At 46.1% G+C, this 16269-nt stretch overlaps 1 long non-coding RNA gene across 2 annotated transcripts in view; it reads right to left on the bottom strand.

Annotated features, from left to right (window-relative positions):
- LOC149125080 (uncharacterized) overlaps positions 1-16269 on the bottom strand; it is a 36295-nt gene that overhangs the window by 15340 nt on the left and 4686 nt on the right. Inside the window, exon 2 of one of the 2 annotated variants that reach the window (XR_016212568.1) lies at positions 7667-7734. The exons of the other annotated variant lie outside the window; for it this stretch is intronic. This is a non-coding gene — a long non-coding RNA (uncharacterized LOC149125080). The remainder of the gene's footprint in view (positions 1-7666; positions 7735-16269) is intronic. 2 annotated transcript variants of the gene reach the window in all.

The following is a 16269-nucleotide window of genomic DNA, read 5'->3' as shown; positions in this document are numbered from 1 at the left end:
GGCTGCAATGGCTGGAGCTGGGCTGATCTGAAGCCAGGAACCTGGAGCTTCTTCCAGATCTCCAACATGGGTGCAGGGGCCCAAGAACTTGGGGCATTTCCTACTGCTTCCCCAGGCCATGGCAGACAGCTGGACCAGAAGTGGAGCAGCCAGGACTTGAATCGGTGCCCACATGGGATGCCAGAACTGCAGGTGGCAACCTAACCCACTATGCCACACAGTACCAACCCCAAAAGCAGAAGTCTTACAAAAAATGCTTTAAGACCAATGGGTGAATCTCTACTGCCATTTTATATCGTAAAAGGGAGAAACTGAAGGCTTTCTTTGCAATTCCTTCTTCCCTGTGCATAGTCCTAATCCAGATGGATGAAAACAGAAATTTAGTAATAAAAAGCTGCTGGCCCAGCTCTAGGCATGAGACCAACCTCCCTTTCTCAGATCTTCCCTGGCAAGTAGATCTGAGATACTTGAAGGGGAGAACAAAGCAGACCCACAGAGCCTGACATGCTCTGTACTGTGCTTGCCAGGCGTCCTCCAGCACCACGCCCTGGGCAGATCATCACTCACTCGCATTTGCCCATATCCTTCCCTCCCAGCTCCTCTCCCGCAGCAGATTCATTGCACTATTGATTATAAGCCTCTGCATGTCACCCCACACCCCACCCCCACCAACTGGAAACCTGACTCAAACTTGGATGTTTATAAATATATATATACCTGGCATCCCATGTGTTCCAGAGTGAGTTGACATCCTTGTGCTAGAGCACAGAGTTAGAGGATCAGGTTAAGGTCCTTCATCTGGTATTTGTTCTAGCAGCAGCCATGACCTAAACCCCATTTCACAGCCCAGTGCCACATCAGAGGGGGCATGGGTTCTTACAGGGAAAGTATGGGAGGACCCCCCATTAAACTCAGAATGAGCATTGGTGAACCCCTTACTATATGTCAGAAACTGAAAGTTAGCTGCTTTCCAGTATTTTATCTCACCATACTTGCAGTCTCCCTGAGATCCTCACTTTACAGATGAGAAAACTGAGAATGGAAGCGACTTTCCCAAAAACATATTCAGCTTTGACTCTTGGGGAAAGAGCATGTGGCTCAGGGTCATGTTGAAATAAACCTACCACAACCAACAATGTTACAGCAACCGAGGACATGGTCAGTATAGAGCTAACAAGGTCCGTTTCAGACTCACCATCCATCTGCCTCGGGGACTTAGGCATTATGAGAACTATTTGTATAGTAATCATACTCAAGCTTTCATGCTTCCGTTTTCTATAAAATGAGCACATCTCTGTGAGACGCTTTCTTCCTTGGCTTACATGAAGAACAAAGCCATGTAGATGAAGCTAATAAAACAGGATTTCTATTTTGATGCCTTGTTTGGCTTAAGTGCAGGGAAATTAATCTGCAGTATGAATTCTGAGCTGACACAATGACAGAAGAACAGCAACTTAGGTTGTATGAAAAATAACAAAAGAACTTCAAGTTCATAACAATGCTTAGTACCATATATCTCTCACTCTCATTTTCTCATTGTCCCAATTTCCATATTTACTTATTATTTCATCATGTCTTACATAAATCTCATTATCTTAAGGCTTTTTTAAAAATAACAAGGATTTATTTTAACCTGTGACAGAGGTTACCTAATGCTCATTTATCCCTTTAACACTGCCTGAGAATTCAGGCAAACCCTATTTCCCACTCTTTTTGCAGTTAGATTGGAGTCATGTGACTGATATTGACCAATGGAATATACAAGGGAAGTGGAATCAGCCACTTTCCCTCCAAAATCCTTGCATGAACATCCCTGCTCACTTCTCTTCCCCCAGTGATCAAGGAAGCTACATATTGAAAGCTGCAATGTCACAAGATAGAATGTTCTATATCCACCCACGGGCTATGATAAGTGCAAAGAATAAACTTATTGTTATCAAGCCACTGAGGCTTTGAAATTACTTATTAAGGCAATTAGCATTATTCATCCTGATTATGTGGGAAGAAAATTCATTGCGATTCTACCTTTTAAGGCAAGCAAGAGGTAGAGAAAAACAAGTTTCGGAATCTAGCAAAGAAGTATCCAAGTCTATGGCTCCTTAAGCCTCAAGATTTGTTTCAGGTTCAGGCAGAAATCAGGCTACAACTCTCTGACATTCATTGCTGGTTCGATATATTTGACTTTTTCTTGCAAAAAAGAAATACCCCAGGGCGGGGAGGAGGGAGTTATATTCATGATCTAATCCCCAGAACCTGTGAATGTGACCTTTTTAGAAAAGAGAAAAACCTCTGCAGATACAATTACATTAAAGGCTTGAGAAGACATCTTCCTGGATTACCCAAGTGGGCCCCTAAATCCAATTATTGGTATAAGAGACAGAAACAGAGAAGATACAGTCACAGAGGACAAGGCATGTAAAAAGGAGGCAGAGGGACCAGCTTTGAGGCATAGAGGGTAAAGCTGCTCCCTGCAATGCTGGCATCCCATTTGGGCACCAGTTCATCTCCTGGCTTCTCCACTTCCAAACCAGCTTCCCTGCTAATGACCTGGGGAAAGCAACAGAATATATTCCAAGGGCTTGGACCCCTGCACCCATGTGAGACTCAGATGACACCCCTGGCTCCTGGCTTTGGACTGGCCATTGCAGCCATGTTGGGGGTGAACCAGCAGATAGAGGATATCTCTCTGTCTCTGTCTCTCCTTCTCTCTCTGTAATTCTGCCTTTCAAATAAATAAGTAAATCTTTAAACAGTAACAACAGAAAAGGATGCAGAGACTGGGGTCACATGGCCATGAGCCAAGGAGCACGTGGACCCCCCAGAAGCTGCAAAGGCAAGGAAGGACTTCCCTCTAGGGCCAGGGAGGGGATGCAGCTCTGTCAGCACCTTTGCTTCAGACCTTGGGCTTCCAGAACTATGAGAAACTTCTTTTAAGCCATGGAGCTGTGGTAATTTGTGGCAATAGCCCTAAAGACAAACACAGGGTCTGCATTTGCTGAAGACTGACAAAGAGTACAAAGCATTGTCCCAGTTTCCCAGGACCTTCTTCTAAAGCCAATCTCAGGGGTCCTTTGGTAACCATGGTTTTTCTTACTCATCACTATTAAAAACAAGCCAGGGACTACCACCAAAAGTAGCACCCTTGGAGAAATTATGAAGAAGTCTTTGCAAAGCTTTTGTTATTCCCAGTCAGCTCTGTACTCCCTGTCCTGTGTAGCACCCAGAAGCCTATGAACTACTTTCCAAGGTCACCAGTAAGGATGGAACCCAGTGATCTCCAAATATTCTGATCCTATGCCTGTATTTATTGGTGGCATTCCAAACACACGTCCCTATAAATACATGAGTATGCATTTGTATTTTTATTGTTGCAAAGTGTACATGACTTACAGGTTACCATTTTAACCATTTTTAACTATACAGTTCGGTCTCATCAAGTATTTTCACAATGTGCCGCAATCCTTATCCATATTGACTACCAGAACTTTTTGATTCTCCCCAAGGACATTTTTACATTCTTTGTGTCCCCTCCTGCACCTCTGCCACCCTCCAGTGCACATCTCTATGCATTTGCCTACTCTAGGTACCTTATTTTTGTCTTTCCATGATTGGCTTATATCACTTAGCATGTTTTCAAAGTTCATCCATGCTGTGGCTTCTATCAGAATTTCATTCTTGGGGCAGTAGGCATTGTGGCACATCTGTAAGGCCACTGCTTTGAATGCCTACATCCCATATTGAAGCATCCATTCAAGACCCAGCTACTCTACTTCTGATCCAGCTCCCTGCTACTGTTCCTGGGAAGCAACGGACGATGACTCAAGTACTTTTTGTCCTTGCTACCCTTGTGGGAGACCTGGATAAAGTTCCTGGCTCTTGACTATGGCCTGGCCCTGTCTCAGCTGTTGCAGCAACTTGGGGAGCAAACCAACATGTAGGAGATCTCTCTCCTTTCTCTGTCACTCTGACTTTCAAATAAATAAATAAATATTTTAAGATAAAACATTTCATTAATTTTAAGGCTGAATGATATCCCATTCATTGTAAAGGGTACATGCTTCATCCATTCACCTTCAGATGAGCTTTCGGCGCATCTGCTTTTTGTCTGTGGTGAATAAAGCCACTTTGAACACTGGCACACAAGTACCTGCTTGAGTCCATGCTTCCCCTTATTCTGGGTATGAGACCAAGAACTATAATTCTGTGTTTAATGTTTTGAAGAACCATCAGACTATTTCCATGAGTCCTGCTCAACTTTATATTCCCATCAGCAATGTACCAAGGTTTCAGTTTCTCTACATCCTCACTCACATTCTTTGCTTTCTTTTCTTTCTAACATCCAACCAAGAGGTTGTGATCTTTTATTTTATACACACATTCAGTGCACAAAATATTCATTGTTAATTATTAAATTTAAAAATAGGAAACTGGGGAGTGGGTGGTTAGCCTAGCAATGAAGACACTCTTGTCCCACATTGGAGTACCTGGGTTCAATTCCCAGTTCTGGTTCCTGAATCCCACTTCCTGGTATCACAGGCACTAGAAGGAAGTGATCATGGCTCAAAGAAAAGGGTCTCTGCCTCCTGCGTGATATTCCTGGATCTGTTCCTCACTCCCTGCTTTGACCCTGGCCCAGCTCTGCCAGTAGCACCAGCACCCTGTGTGGGCACTGGTTCAAGTCCCAGCTGCTCCACTTCCAATCCAGCTCCCTGCTAATGTACTCGGCAATGTGGCAGAAGATGACCCAAGTGTTTGGGCCCCTGCACCCATGTGGGAGACCCAGATGAAGCTCCTGGCTCTTGGCTTTGACCTGGCCCTTCTCCAATCATTGTGGCCATCTGGGGAGAGAACAAGGAGATGGGAGATCTCTCTCTCTATCTCTACTTCTATCTCTATCTCTATCTCTATCTCTATCTCTATCTCTACCTCTCTCCCCTTCTCTATCTCTGTGACTTTGTGAAAGAAAAGAAAGAAAGAAAGAAAGAAAAGAAAGAAAGAAAGAAAGAAAGAAAGAAAGAAAGAAAGAAAGAAAGCTTTAAATTTGAGATAAAGGTTATAAAATTTATTTTTAAACACATTCTAATTCTTTATATTGTTTCTCAGAACATTATTTATATGTCAGTGCAAAGTGATTAAACTCAACCTTGTTTTATTTTAAACTATTTAGTTCAGCCCGTTTTGAAGCCACAGAGTTTTATTGGCTGTCACCTCAAAAAATGCCTTCCCCCATAGCTTAGACCCACGTGGAAACAGTGTCACATTGGCTGTAATTCTTAGACTTTATTTTTCAATGTAATCCACCAATTTTCAACACTTTTTCATGAAAATACATGTGCTAAATTTTCATATCTCTGATATCAGTGTGTTTTCTTGTAAATAAATGGAAAATTGTATTTTCTTCTTATCAAAAAGTTTCAAAATCCACCAAAATTATTTATATGAAAGATGTTTTTAAACAGACAGGAAACTTAGTTTCCAGTTTTCTGACAGCTTAAAATATGAGTAAAATTTGCTTGTGACACATTTGCATTGTTCAACAATAAAATCATGTAACAAAGGAAACATTTCCAAACATCCGAATTCAAAATGCTTTGTTCATAGCAGGAGCTTCTTCTGAAAAGTAATTATTTTCTTGCTCACTGTTGAAACACCACCGTATACTTGGAGGATGGATTACGTTTTGCATCTTCAAAACATCGCCTGGTGGGTAGACTACAAATCAGCAATCACTTGTCAGCACAGAGGACAGACAATTTGAAACATTTGTCTGTCTTAAAAAGATGTGAAACACATCTCTAAGTTAATTCTGTAGTATTTTGCAATGAACAATGCAGTGAAACTTTCATGGTACAAAATATCTTTCAGTCTCTTCTTGACTGGTTGCAAAATGTACTATTTTGTGTCAAGTCTTCTGCTTGGGGCGATTCCCACTTGAAACAAAATGTAAAAAAGAAAAAAAAAAAAGACCACAAAATATCTCCCTCCTTCTATCCTTTGCATGTGACTTTGCAGTTCCTTCCACTGAGGGAGGGAGACTATGTCCCCTCCCCTTGTGCCTCGTTTTGGCCAAGGAAGCAGAGCAGGAGCGCTGTGGTCCTGGGACCACTGGACACTCTGCATGTTCTCGCTGTTGCTCTCAGCATCCTGACACCTGGGGATCGGGCAGAGGCTTCGGAGAAATGCAGATCCCTGGGTCTCCCGCTCAGAGTTTCTGACTCTCCAAGGCCAAGAATTTATACTCTTATCAGGCATTAGAAGTGATTTTGAGTCAACGAGTCTTCAGCTAACACCTCAGAAAACACTGTGAGTGGCCTCAGCTTCTGGCATACTGAAAGCATCAGAAAATGCAACTGAGTGGCTGAGTTCACACACCTCAAATACCGATGAGCCTGAGTGTGCGGCGCGGACTATAATGTGCCAGTGCTGCAGGATTTCTGGCTTGGAATCTCGGAATCTAGTCTTGACTTTCCCATTTATTAGCTGTGTGATCTTTTGTGCTTTTTAATATTTTCAAAATATTTTTATTTTACTTATGAGAGAGAGAGAGAGAAACACAATAATAACCCAGGCTGGGCCAGACCTGCAGCTGGGAGCTGGAACCCCAAGCCTGTGTGGGTTTCAGGTACCCACCTACTTGAGCCACCACATCTTCCAGAAAGAAGCTGGAATCGAGATTGGAGGTGAGACTCAGCCCAGGCAGGCATTCCAACATGGATGGGGGAGTCCCAGATGGCAGCTTACCCAGTAGATCAAATGCCTAGTCCTAACTTGGTGATCTTGGATATTTGCCCTAATCTGTCTGAGATTTTATCTATCTCATAAATCTAGTACCAGAAGGAAATCAAATAAGTTGTCTAAGCACTAATGCTCTACAGTAGAGATTCCATTATTTATTGTTCTTGTTCCATTATGATATTGTTACCTTTAATACCTGTTCCTCTCAAATGTTTAATTTGCATTTCTGAACCTCTCCACATGCCTGAGACACAGTCACACTCTGAAATCAGCCCCATCTTGATTCCTATCCCAATTCTACCACCTACTAGCACACGACCTTGAGCAAGTCACTTACTCTAAGTCTCAGCTTTTGTACCTGGGAAACAGGATGCAAGATATTCTCTTAAACAACAGTTCTGTGAAATTAGATGAGTTAATGCACATGAAGCACTTTGTCCTAACAGTAGCTAGGAGACTTTCTTCTTAAGTTTCAAAATCCAAATCAAGACAAGACACCAGCAGTTTTGTGAGAAACAACCTAGAAACTCAATGGGAAGAGCACATCATTGAATGTTCTAGTACACAGAGGGCCTACCGCACAACACAGGGTGGGGTGGGGGGGGTAATAATTTGAATGAGGGCCTCCAGAGAGAAGAGGGCCACCCAGGCAGACACACGTGGTATGTTTGCAGGAAAAAGAACAAATTTGATATTGCTGGGTTCATGTTGCCAAAAGCTTACCTGTGAATGAACAGTAAAAGTGAAAATACACACGGCCACCAAAAAACAGGTGAAGGGCCCGCATTGTGGTGCAGCGGGTTAAGCTGCTGCTTGGGGCTCCCACATCCCCCAGGGATTAAGTCTTGCCTCCACTTCAGATCCAGCTTTCTGCTGATGTGCTTGGAAGGCGTTAGATGATGACCTAAGTACCTGGATTCCTGCTACCCACCTGGACGATCTCGCTGGAGGTCTTGGCTCCTGGCCTTGGCCTGGCCTGGTCCCAGCTATTGTTGACAACTGGGGAGTGAACCAGAAGAGAAAAAGATATCTCTCTCTCTCTTACTCTTTGTCTTTTTCTCTGTGTCGCTGTGCGTTTCAAATCAATAAATCTTAATTTGAAAAAGAAAGAAGAAGGGGCGGTGGGAGAGGAGGAGGTAGAGGAGCTCAGGACTGTGAGGTCCAGGGAGGCCCTTCAGGAGATGGCACAGGCACCCTTGCCTCTCCATTACCTCTTGAATTACCAACGCCAGACTCTTTAGGCCAGCAACCTAGAAAAGTGCAGGCCTTGCACCCGAGCCTCTGCAACCTGATCTTCAGGCCCTCCTCTCCCCTTAGCACATGAAGGCCACAGTGAAATACCACTGGCCGGCACCGCAGCTCAATAGGTTGATCCTCCGCCTGCCACCTCAGGTTCTAGTCCTGGTTGGGGCGCCGGATTCTGTCCCGGTTGTTCCTCCTCCAGGCCAGCTCTCTGCTGTGGCCCAGGAGTGCAGTGGAGGATGGCTCAAGTGCTTGGGCCCTGCACCCGCGGCCATTGTGGTGTGAACCAACAGAAAAGGAAGACGTCTCTCTCTGTCTTTCTCACTGTCCACTCTGCCTGTCAAAAAAAAAAAAAAAAAGGCTGGTGCCATGGCTCAATAGGCTAATCCTCCACCTTGTGGCGCCGGCACACGGGGTTCTAGTCCCGGTCGGGGCGCCGGATTCTGTCCCGGTTGTGCCTCTTCCAGGCCAGCTCTGTGCTATGGCCCGGGAGTGCAGTGGAGGATGGCCCAAGTGCTTGGGCCCTGCACCCCATGGGAGACCAGGAGAAGCACCTGGCTCCTGCCATCAGATCAGTGTGGTGCACCAGCCGCAGCACGCGCTGGCTGCAGCGGCCATTGGAGGGTGAACCAACGGCAAAGGAAGACCTTTCTCTCTCTGTCTCTCTCTCTCACTGTCCACTCTGCCTGTAAAAAATAAAAAAAAAGAAAGAAAAAAGAAAATACCACTCGCCTCACCCAACACTCCAACACTTCTGGGTAAAAACCAAGGAGGCTGCTCCTCCAAGGGTCATATACGAATGCTTCATTCTTACCCAGTAGACTTCACCCCACAACATACCCATAAGTTCCTTCCATTACGGTCATAACAATGTCCTAAATGCCAGAGCTGAGAGGAGCCTGAGGCTCATCCAAATGTCCAGGGGCTGCAGGGAGAAGCCGTGTACTCAGCAAAATCCCCACACCCTTACACCTCACTTCTGACTCCCTGGTTCCCTCGCTGTTCTTTGATGTTATTTCTGGACCGACCACATCAGCAGAGAGGAGCATGGGAAGCCTCACACCACAGGGGACTGCACAGGCCTCTCCCCTGGTGCTGGAGGGGCTTCCATTTTTTTTTTTTTTAAGATGATTTATTTATTTGAAAGGCAGAAGTACAGGGAGAAAGAGAGAGGGAGAGACAGATCTTCCATCCAGGTCTCCCACAAGGGTGGCAGGGGCCCAAGCACTTGGGCCACTGGAGGGTCTTCTAAGGTTGGCTCAACATCTGGGGTAATCTGGAGATGTCTACGGCTACCTGTGATGTCTGCCAACTTTTCTTTTTAAAAGTTGCAGTCCCATTGATGCAACTGATTACAAGGCTTGCAACAAAGGAGCCTGGGCCATCTGAGAGTATTTTAGCAACTCCTGAAAGGAGTATTGAGCCAAGCAAACTGCAAGCTTCTTTACAGGTAACCTAGGATCTGGAACAAACATTTTAAAAGTTCTTCTTGCTGTTGTTAGTGGTGGTCTTATTCTGTTCCCTTAAAAGCTACATGGCCCCTTATGCGTCCCCAGGAATTACTGGCAAAGGCAAAACCATTTAGCAGAGCCCTTGCTCATCAGAGGACCCTCTTTCTTTGATTCCCCCCATGGCTTTAGCTAAAAATATAGTGCTATTCTCAAATCTTTCTCAAAATATCCAAGGGATCAAGGCTTTATTCTATGATTCCACATAGTAAATTTTCCATAAATGTCACTTCTGAATATGATAGTCAAGTGCAAAGCTTACTAAGTATTTACTTGAAATATTACAGCTCTTTTTCATTCCATTTCAGCTTTTATGCCACCTGACATCAAACTTCAGAATGCTTAAGAATGACACAAAGGGGCCAGCACTGTGGTTAGCAGTTCAAGCCTCTGCCTGCTGAGCCAGCATCCCATAGGAGTGCCAGTTTGAGTCCTAGCTGCTCCTCTTCTGATCCAGCTCTTTGCTGTGGCCTGGGAAAGTAGCAGAAGATGGCCCAAGTCTTCAGGCCCCTGCACCCATGTGGGAGACCCAGAAGAAGCTCCTGTCTCCTGGCTCTTGACTCCAGGCTTCTGATCAGCCCAGCTCTGGCTGTTGCGGCCTCCTCCCTCTCTCTCTCTCTCTCTCTCTCTCTCTCTCTCTCTCTCTCTCTCTCCCCCTGCCTCTCTGTAATTATGCCTTTCAAATAAATAAATAAATCTTTAATAAGAAGAAGAAGAAGAATGACACAAAACACACAAAATGCATTTATCTCAGGCTTCAATCAAAAAATTCCAAGCCAGGTGATTTGGATACTGGTGAGTCAAGGTCATAATTTGGAAAACCTTTCTTTAGACCATTCTCAAAGTTAAATACAAATGAACAGGAATTGCTAGGGCAGTGTTGGGTGCAGCCCGAAATGCCAGCATCACTTATGAGAGTCATCTCAACTCCCAGCCACTCCACTTTCAATCCAGCTCTCTGCTATGGCCTGGGAAAGCAGTGGAAGATGGCCCAAGTGCTTGGGACTCTGTACCCATGTGGGAGACCCAGAAGAAGCTCCTGGCTCCGGGCTTCAGCTTGGCCCAGCCACAGCCTCTGCAGCCCACTGGGGAGTGAATCAGTGGATGGAAGATCTCTCTCTCTCTCTCTACCTGTAACTCTCTTTCAAATAAATAAATAATTTTTTTAAAGATTTTATTTATTTATTTGAAAATCAGAGTTACACAGAGAGAGGAGAGGCAGAGAGAGAGAGAAAGGTCTTCCATCTGATGGCTCACTCCCCAAATGGCTGCAATGGCCAGGAGCAGCACGGATCCAAAGCCAGGAACCAGGAGCTTCTTCTGGGTCTCCCACATGGGTGCAAGGGCCTAAGGACTTGGGCCATCTTCTACTGCTTTCCCAGGCAACAGTAGAGAGCTGGACAGGAAGTAGAGCAGCTGGATCTTGAACCAGCACCCATAATGGGATGCTGGCGCTTCAGGCCAGGGAGTTAATCCACCGCACCACAGCACCAGCCCCAATAAAATCTTTAAAAAGTGTTTTCCTTTGTCATCTTGCACATCATTCACCTTTCCTGTCTGCTCTTGTTCTCTCCCCTCCTTCACTAGGGACCTGGCAGCTAGAGCTTTTTAAAAAAGATTCATTTATTTATTTGAAAGGCAGAGTGATAGAGAGAGAGGGAGATACAGAGAAGAGAGATCTTCCATCAGTTTCCAAATGGCTATATCAGCTGTGGTCAGGCCAGGCCAAAGGGTCTCCCACATTGGTGCAGGGGCCCAGGGACTTAGACAATTTCTGCTAATTTCCAAGGTGCAATAGCAGGGAGCTGAATCAGAAGTGGAGCAGCTAGGATTATAACTGGCAGCCACATGGGATGCCAGTATTGCAGACAGTGGTTAAGCCCACTGTATCACACTGCTGACCCCATTAAAATAAATATTTTAAAAAATTTTAAATGACATCTATCACATCTTGTTACAGATTTTGATGACAAAGCATTCTAGAGTCTGCCTATCACACAAAAAAAGAAATATTATATGATTAACTGGGTCCTCTCTCTCTTTTACAAGGAAAGCTAAGTTCCAAGTCAACAGCATTTTCCTTAGGTCTCCTTGGCCCAAATTGGTCCCATGGTCTCAAACGGCTAAGAGAGAAGCTGGGAAAGTTGGGAGCAAGGCTGTCCTGATTGGTCTCAGTGTCTCATGGCCCATCCTAGCCAGCACATTGCCAGTCTCAACACAATCAAGGATCCTGTGGTGTGGATAGAGGAGGCAGAATAAATGCTGCCAACACTTAGCATCCACCTCAAAAGGGAAAGAAGCGAGCATGTGTTGAACACCTACTATTCGGAAAGCTCTGAAACAAGTTCTTCCACATTAAAAAAAAAAAAAAGCTCATTAATAAAATGTCTCAAGTTCACTTGTGAACAAAGCTCTTTCCTTTCATCATAGTGTCTCTACTCTTTCGTCATGGGAGAAGTCCTCATTCCAGGCCATTTCTAAAATGATCCATTCAATGTCATTTTCATCACTAAAACTGAGTTCTCAAGTTTGTCTCTAATTTCTAAGCTATCACACAGGTCTTTTTTTTTTTTTTTTATTGAACTTCTTTATCCCCTTTGGTTATTTCTGGTCCTAAGAGAAAATTTTTCTGCAAACTCTGGACATAATACATTAAATGCATTGCTGATATAAATTAAAGAAACCAAATCCCTTCCCTACTATTCCAAAGACAAAAATATAAAAAACTTACGACCCTCAGTGCAGCCATTATGGGGTACATGGTGATGTGCCTGAAAGATTGGAATTTAAAATTTTTCTTTTCTTCCCTCCTTTAAAAAGGAAATTTTAATGCAAAGAAATCTGTTACTATAACGTACCAAAAACAACTTAAAACATGGGGGTCAGGAAATGCAAAGGTGACTGTTCCCCTGAGAAGCTGGGCTCACATACCATCCACTCACACACAACATGCAGCAAGCACTCCACACCTGGTGTTTCTGCTGCTAAACCTGACATCCTGAAGACTTGAACCTCTGTGGATCTGTAGTGGCCTGGACCCTTACCTTAAGTTTAGAAGTGAAAAAAAAAATAAGCTACTACTGAATTCATTACTTAAAAGAATTCATATTTATTTTCACTCTCTGCACTGTATCCATTTTAAAACAATACATTTACTCTATTTGTCGCTCCCCCTCTTCGTGGAGGAACGACACTAAACCCTGCCTAGGTTTCCTATCCGAGTCACAGCACCATTATGTCGCTCCCCCTCTTCGTGGAGGAACGACACTAAACCCTGCCTAGGCTTCATATCCGAGTCACGGCACCATTATGTCGCTCCCCGTCTTTGTGGAGGAACGACACAGGACCCTGCGCTGTTCTTTTGTCTGCTCGGCCCTCCCCGGGTTTGCTGCTGGTTCTTCCCGGGTTGGCTACTGTCTCTTCCACCTCCGCGGAAGGGCGGTTCCCCCTGCCACTTTCCCCACTTCCGCGGGGGAGTGGCACACCGCCGGCTGGCTCTCTCGGGGGCTGCTCAGGTGTTCCTTCAGATAGATGTTCCCCTTAGATGTTCCTGGTGCATGTTGTCTCTCTCTTCCTTTATAGTCCTCTTCCACCAATCCCAACTCTGCTACCCACACGCCGAGTACGCTGCTCTCCTCCAATCAGGAGCAGGATCAGCTCCTGCAGGTTATTGGTCGAACTGGAGGCAGCTGTGTAGAAGTTGTTTACTCCTCTCCCAGCGCCATATTGTGGGAGAGCAGATGCATAGAATAAGTCTTAATTCCAGTAACTTAGCCTAGTCCGAGTTGCTCCCCACAGTTCCCCCTTTCTTTTTATTTTTTGGCGTTGATACGCGCCTGTCTTCGGTGCCCCGCGGCACACACTCTGCTCTGCTTGCTGGAGTTGCCCACAGGTGCTTACAAGCCTACCAATCAGGCAAACCGAATCCGGGTCCTCTCTTCGCCATGTTGTGAGGAGGTTTTTAGGCACTGATGCATGCCTGTGTTCGGTGCCCTGCAGCGCATGCTCTGCTCTGCTAGAACTGCCTGCAGGTGCTTACAAGCCCTACCAATCAGGCAAACTGAATCCGAGCCTTCTCATTGCCGTATTGTGGGGAGACTTATTGATGTTGATTCGTGCCTATCTTTGGTGACCTGCAGCTCATACTCTGGTCGAGCTGCCTGCTGGTGCTTATCGCCTAATCAGGCAGACCGAATCCAAGCTCTCTCATTGCCATGTTGTGGGGAGGCCTTATTTTTCTCTATTTCTCTATCTCCGGGCATTCCTATTTCTCCTATTTTACTTCTATCTGCCAGCATTCCTATTTCTCTCATTTTACTTCTAAACTTCTGTTTCTCTTATCCCCATGGCTTCGCGGCACCCGCCCCGAGGCTGCTTCTCGGCGCCTCGCCCCGTGGCGGCTTCCCGGCTCTGTGCCGCTTCAGCCCGCACTTCTCATCTGTGCAGCTTCCCCGGCTTCGCGCACGCTCCACAGTCTCCACGCCCCTTCGCACCCGCACCACAGCCTCCGCCCTAGCCCTGCATTCCCTATCTATTCGTGCCCCGTGCGCTCTCTGTGCACAGCGGCTTCCGCGAGTCACACAGCCTAGCTCACGTTTCCGCCACTGGTATTCAGTCTAAGTTCCCTGGGCTAACCTGGCGAATTCAACCTAGCTCACGTCTCCGCTTCGGTTTGGCTTCCCGTCTTTTGCTCCCCGGGCTAATCTGACGGATTCCAACCTAGCTTACGCGTCTCCGCCTCTGGTTTTAGCTTTTCACCTTTTGCTCCCCGGGCTGACTTGACGAATCCCAAGCTAGCTTACGTCTCCGCTTCAGCCTGCCCCCGCGGCTTCATTTTCCCTAACATTTTTCTCTACCCAATATTTCTTCCAACAATATTCCCCTCTCATTTCTCCTGGCTTCTCCCCACAGTCCGTATCCAAGTCTAAGTTTCTTCTAGCTTTCACTTTCGCTTTCAATCCTAGCTTTCAATCCTAACTTCTTTCCCACAGTCCGTATCCAAGTCTATGCCTAGGCTTTCAATAGCTTCTTCCAGCATCTTTTCCGTCCGGCTTTTCCCTAGGCTCTTTGCTAGTCTCTCCGGTATTTTCCCACTTCTTCCCGCTTCTTCTCTCCTAAGTTTCCTATCCGAGTCACGGCACCATTATGTCGCTCCCCCTCTTCGTGGAGGAACGACACTAAACCCTGCCTAGGTTTCCTATCCGAGTCACGGCACCATTATGTCGCTCCCCGTCTTCGTGGAGGAACGACACAGGACCCTGCGCTGTTCTTTTGTCTGCTCGGCCCTCCCCGGGTTTGCTGCTGGTTCTTCCCGGGTTGGCTACTGTCCCTTCCACCTCCGCGGAAGGGCGGTTCCCCCTGCCACTTTCCCCACTTCCGCCGGGGAGCGGCACACCACTGGCCGGCTCTCTCGGGGGCTGCTCAGGTGTTCCTTCAGATAGATGTTCCCCTTAGATGTTCCTGGTGCATGTTGTCTCTCTCTTCCTTTATAGTCCTCTTCCACCAATCCCAACTCTGCTACCCACACGCTGAGTACGCTGCTCTCCTCCAATCAGGAGCAGGATCAGCTCCTGCAGGTTATTGGTCGAACTGGAGGCACCTGTGTAGAAGTTGTTTACTCCTCTCCCAGCGCCATATTGTGGGAGAGCAGACGCATAGAATAAGTCTTAATTCCAGTAACTTAGCCTAGTCCGAGTTGCTCCCCACACTATTTACAAATTTTTTTGTTCCTGTTACCAGGAGAATTGTGGCTAAAGACCTGCGTCTGTCCACTGAGTGAACAGAGGAACCAGAAAGGATGTTAGACAGGAATAAATGAGATGAGAGATTTTCCCACACCTTCTGTCTTGCAACCCTGCACTGTCACCCTGCTTCTTGCAAGTGAATCCGGTACACCCACTTTCCCATGAAGCACCTGCACCTCCTCTGGGACTCGGAAGAAGGAGACACCAAAGCACATGTAAGATAAACTTCATGCGGAGGCAGCATGATACACACAGAAAACCTCACACACACTAAACCCCACCCAAACTCTAGCCTGTTTATACATTCAGTTAGGGGACCATCCCCTGCCTCTGAGAGGGAAGCTGCCACTTTGGCTTTTGCCTTCTCGGCCTTTCTTCTCTTGCCTTCTCTCATGTTCCCCCCTCACAGGCTGATCTCCAGCCCTTTCCTCGCAGGTGGCTCTCATCGTGGGGCTGCCCGTGTTCATGTGTCAATGCATTCTCATTACCCCTCTTTAAATAAATCCTGCTCTCAGTCTTGCACTGGGTTTGTGCCCCTGCTTGGAATTCCGAACTCATGTCAGGGCAAGAATTTGGAATAAAAATCAAGAAATATATTTCCATAATGGTTCAGTCCACAAAACCCCTAACTCAGTCAGATGGGACATCAGAGACTTCATGAACAATCTGGACATTTTACTCTCATGAATTCCCAACCTCACTCCTAGAGCAGGAGGCGATGGAACATGTGCCACACTGATTTCTTTGACTTTGAGGGCTTAAATCTGCTGAAGGGTCATGGTTTCTTCCTCACTGCCATTTTCCCTGCAAGTCCCCTTGGAATCAGAAGAGGGAATAGAAAGGCCAGCGAATGGCCCTGGTAGGAGACCTGGGGCGCCAATCCCCAAGCCCCCCCTCCTTGTAGGTGGGAACCTGAACACGAGCATCTAGGTTGCAGAAGTCGCTGTCAGTCTAGACCAGTGGCCAGCAAACTTGTCTGTAAAGGGCTACGCAGTAAATATACTTAGCTCTTCAGTGCATAAGGTGTCTGTCTCAACCAC

The sequence above is a fragment of the Oryctolagus cuniculus genome, chromosome 8 (genome assembly GCF_051225735.1).
Source record: "Oryctolagus cuniculus isolate XC-2025 breed Fujian yellow rabbit chromosome 8, ASM5122573v1, whole genome shotgun sequence".
NCBI classification, from domain to species: Eukaryota; Metazoa; Chordata; class Mammalia; order Lagomorpha; family Leporidae; genus Oryctolagus; species Oryctolagus cuniculus.
The sequence above is the reverse complement of the archived record's forward strand: the minus strand, read 5'-3'. Positions and strand labels throughout refer to the sequence as shown.